The sequence below is a fragment of the Coffea arabica genome, chromosome 9c (genome assembly GCF_036785885.1).
Source record: "Coffea arabica cultivar ET-39 chromosome 9c, Coffea Arabica ET-39 HiFi, whole genome shotgun sequence".
In the NCBI taxonomy this organism is placed as follows: Eukaryota; Viridiplantae; Streptophyta; class Magnoliopsida; order Gentianales; family Rubiaceae; genus Coffea; species Coffea arabica.
In genome coordinates, this window is record NC_092326.1 from 9624252 (window position 1) to 9629398 (window position 5147).

General features: G+C 35.4%; 1 long non-coding RNA gene across 1 annotated transcript; it reads left to right on the forward strand.

Moving 5' to 3' along the window:
* Positions 1-504: 504 nt before the first annotated feature.
* On the forward strand, positions 505-3840 carry LOC140014294 (uncharacterized). Its single transcript, XR_011821017.1, has 2 exons — positions 505-874; positions 2761-3840. It is a non-coding gene; the product is annotated as an uncharacterized lncRNA (long non-coding RNA).
* Positions 3841-5147: the final 1307 nt, after the last annotated feature.

A 5147-nucleotide genomic window follows, 5' to 3' on the forward strand; every position in this document is an offset into this window, starting at 1 on the left:
TGTAACAAATGAATGGTTAAATTAAATGCATAATTGAATTCCTATAAAATTGAAAATTTAGGAAAAAAATGATATAATAAATAAATAAAACAATAAGCAAAATGATAGAATGGTGTACAAAATTTTAGGAATCAAATAAACATGTGATAGGCATATGGCAAATAATCATTTGAATTTATTATATAGTTGAATAAGTTAAGTGTCTAATTAATTCTCCTTAGAACCAAATGCGTGAAAATCTACTAGACCAATGTAAGAAATAATACAAATATAATTCCTTAGCAAGTAAATAAATTAATGTCAAAAGACCATTTTAACCTTGACACCTAACCAATTAACCATGCAACCAAGAGAGAAACTAAGCTGCTGGACAACCGAAAGAAACTTAGGAAAAAAAAACCACTTCAAAAACTCTTGGGCGGTGAATTGAGACAGCTGTCACGAGGGAATGCATCACCAAATTAAATTGCTGAATAAGCAATAACCGAATGAGAACAGCTTAAAGAAATGAAAACTGGCGGACTGAGAGCAAAAATAAACAAAGCTGTCTTCTTTCTCGCTTTCTTTCAAAAGCAGATTCGAGTGAGTGGTCAGTTCTTTGGAGTTATCGGCTGGGAGAGTGAGAAAGAGAGCTCTGCATTTCTCCTTAGGCAGCAACAGCCGAGAGAGGAAAAAGAAAAGAGCAACCGAACAGCTTTTCCATTTCTGCACTTTTTAACCAACCAAAGCCGAGAGCTAAGAGGACAAACCAGTCTGCAACTACAAGTATCAGCTACATCAGTGAGGAGAAAAGGATAGCGGGTGCAAGAGTGGAGGAACCAAAGCCGAGGGAGAGGACAGTGATCTGTAATTATCGAGCTTTGGGAAAGAAAAGGTAAGAATCTGTAACCACGCTTTTATTTCTTGAATATAACTGAGAATAGGGGCTGCATGTTGGGTTTTAGCCAGGAATAACAAGATTTAGCTGAAGAGAATTCTGATATGGAAGAAAAATAGGAGTTGGACTGAAGTTGGGGAACCGAGAGCTTGCATGTTGAGTTGCAGCCTGTTATTATTGTAAAAATGGAAACTAATGATAGGTTTTGCATGTAATACGTTGGCTTCTGATGTTTTGGGAAGTTTAGTTGAAGAAAACTTGGGAAAAGGTGGAACTTTGGGTTGAGACCGTAGGAAGAAACATGCTGGAATTTTTCCAGCTTCACCCGAGAGGAAGAAACTGAATTTTGTAGCTTAGTAACCGAGTATATGGAGTAATTTTCTGCTAGAAGCTCAAACCATGTGTTATTTCCTTGTCTTATCTGAGTAACTAGTGCAGAGTTGTTAGCTTGAGTGAAAAATTTGCAAGAATTAACTAGTGGTTTTGTCTAGCTAGCCGAGAGATGAAGAAAGAAAATTTTCCAGATTTCTGGGTTCCAAATTCGTCGAAGTTGAATACCTTGCATAATCTTTTAGTTTTAGCATGCATGTTGGATTTGAATGGGAAATAAAGTAGTTAATGGAGAAGTTCTTGTTTAAAAACTAATTGCTGTCCAAAACAGTCACAGCTTGACCGAGAGAGAGAAGTAGACTTCAGATTGTTCTGCGTAGCTTTTGGGTTGAATAACTTGTTGAAATTAGATGCTATTTGCCTTGTTATATGCTGGACTGAATGTAACTTAAGTATTTAGAGCTTTAAGCAAGTGAAAGAATAGAGTTTTTGCTTAAAGTTTGAAGTAACGTTACTAGAATTTTTGTGGTTGCTGTCCAAGAAAATGAAACAGATTGTGCTTCTGACCGTCCCTTTTTTACCTTGAAAATGCAAGAACTGGGTGTCGATATCTTCATATGAAATGTAGGTATATGTCTTAGTTTCAAAACGCTATAAAATTTACCTCAATCTGATAAGTATAGCTCCAGTTATGATGAAAACACCAGAGAGTGGCAATGCAGAATATTGGCCGAGGGAGTGAAGCAGAATGTGCTTCTATCCGGCCATTTTTGACCCTGAAAATGTGAGAACTGGGTGTCAATGTCTTCACAAAAAATGTAGGTCTATATCTTAGCTTTGAAACGCTATAAAATTTGTCTCAATCTGATAAGCGTAGCTCCAGTTATGATCAAAACACCAGAGGATGGCAAAGCTACCTTTCTCGTTGCCTTTCCTTTTGTTCCCGAATGCACTTTGATAAGATGCTAACCGTGAGGAACCAACTTTTAACCAGCATTTCTTCTAATTTCCAACCTTGTAAGCTTTCATAAATAATAGCTATGATTGTTCTGAGAATCAACGGCTATACCTAGTTTCAAGAGTAGAGTTAAACTAAGGCAATTGAGTGAAAAACTCACAATAGTTATATACCTAAATTGGCTTCTAATTACTTAATATTGTCTTCACAAATATTTTAGAGTATAAAATTTGAGGGACTGGCGTAGTGGAATAAAAATTAATTTACAAATAACCTAGAGTTTAATTAATTAAAAAGCGGACCAATGGAGTACTCCTAAACCGTAATCTTAGAATCTTAAATGGAAAATAATTTAATCCAAAAATAAATATTTTATAAATTATTAACTTGAAAAAAAATACATATATTCTTGATTTAATATAATAAAGTTAATAAGTTTCGAAATAAAATGCGGAATAAATATTGGAGGATCAATATTGAGTATATTTGTATTTTAAGGTCAAACTTGACTTTAATCGATCAAATAATAGGATAATAAATAATAAGTGAACATCTACAAATTATATATTTACTTTGGAATTATTAATTTGCCCAGGAAGTAGCTGTGAGCCAGGAAAACAACCCGAGACTCGAGAGTAATTTATTTGGATAATTGGTGAGTGTTTTCAGAATTTATGTGTTAAACTATTTATGTGTACCTAAGTGAAATTATGTGACAAATGTGCTTATTATGAATTATTACTAAATGATTCAGTGTAAAGTTTATCTCAATTGTCCCTCGCCTTCTAAATCAGGAGTGTACTTCATCGCACTCAATTTAGTTGAGTTTGAAGGTCGATAATTGACTGAATGTTACTGTAAGTGTGCATGAATGTAAGTCGTGTGTGTGGGTGTTGATCTTGATCCCTATCTTTTGATGTTTACAAGACAAATGGATGTTACTAATGTCTCTTAAAAGATCTATTCAGTTATGAAACAAATTAGTTCCAAAGATCAAGTACAATTGAAAGATGACAAAGTATGCTGAAACTGTCGGACGCTCAAGAAGTCAGAATCGGACGTCCGATAATCATTGCACAACTTCGGACGTCCGATAGGATCCTTCGAAGTCGACGAAACTATCGGACGCTGAATATGTCTCTACCGGACGTCCGATAGAAACAAGATAATTTCTCAAATCTGTTTGTTTGCACCGGACGTCCGAAAGAATTGAAGAAAATCTCTGAAACTCACTGCCTGCTGTCGGACGCATAAAACAGAGCTATCGGACGTCCGACACTCCAACGGCTAGTTGACTCTTCAACTACTTTCTATCCGTTGGAAACTTTAATGAGGCTCTTTCTTGGTCCTATATAAATAGTGATTGGTCAGATACTTCAAACAACTTTGGCACACTGAAGATATAAAAGATCTAGAGAGATTTTAGTGAGAAAATACTCTTCAAAGAAGATTTGTAGTCTTAGTGGTGTAAGGTTCATTGTAAGTTTTTCATTTGTGAGTGAATACTTCATGAGTGTAGGTCTGTGAGGGTTGTCCTGAGGGATAGTAAAACGTCCTGATTTGACCGAGGGATTCGGGGTAAGGAGGAGGTGAACCTTCCTTTGTACACAAGAGTGATTGTAATTCATCAATTTGAAGTAACTTGTTTGAAGCTCAAGAGGAGCTGGATAGTTAATTGGTTTGCAATTCTTTCCTTTTACTTATTGTTACATTTATGATCTTTGCATTGTTTATCTCTTTCACTTGGTTGTTTCCGATCCTTACAATTGGTATCAGAGGTTGGTCTCCTTGAGATTAAGCTCAATCGGTTTGGGAGTAAAAATGACAACCAATAATATCATGTTTTTTGAATGACATTCTGTTATTAGACCACCTATGTTTAATGGGTGAAATTATATGAGTTGGAAAGAAAGAATGATTATCTTTTTGCAATCTATTGATATCGAATTGTGATTTATTATTAGTGAAGGTCCATATGATGCCTCTCTCATAGATGAAAATACTCATGCATCTAGACCGAAAACAAGAAGTGAACTGACTGCTGTGGATAGAGCTCATCTTACCTTAAATGTAAAAGCCATGAATGTGTTATATTGTGCATTAGACTCAAATGAATCTATTAGAGTCAAGGGTTGCAAGTCAGCTAAAGAAATTTGGGACAAACTGAAAGAAATTCATGAAGGTAGTGAGAATGTTAGAGAACAAAAGAAGTCCATTCTAGTTACAAAGTATGAATTTTTCAAGATGGAACCTCATGAAAATGTTGATCAAATGTATTGTAGATTCAATGATCTCATTAAAGATTTAGAGGTGCTGGAAAAAGAATATTCTCTTGGTGAGAAAAATAGAAAAATCCTGAATGTCTTGTCCAATGATTGGGAAAATAAAGTGACTGCTATTGAGGAGGCTAGAGATTTGAATACTATGCCTATTGAATCTCTTATTAATTCTCTTACCTCTTATGAGCTGAAACTTAAGACTAAGGTGCAAGAGGAAGAGGATGCAAAAGTGCGAAAGAATATTACCCTAAAAGCCTCACAAGATGAAGATGATTCTGCCTCCCTAGATGAAAAAGATGTGGAAGGTGATGACAATGATATCGCTTTCATCACAAGAAGTTTCAAATGAATACTCAACAAGAGGAGATTCAGAAAAGGTGGACCTAGCAATTCATTTCCAAATCAGTTCAACAACTCGAGAAACAAAGGGAATCTAGAGTTCAACAAAAAGCAAACTGATCAGTGCTTTGAATGCGGCCAACCTGGTCACTATGCAAGTGACTGTCCAGTGATGAAGAAGAAAGAAGGAAGAAAACCAAGAATAAACAAATTTCAATTCACATGAAATGAATGCAATTCCGATGGTGAAATTGAAGAGGAAGATCAATCTGCTCAATTGGCTTTCATGGCCATTGGAGATGATGAGGTAACATCTTCTAACTCTCAATCTGATTGTGATGATGAAACTGAAGATGATCTTGAA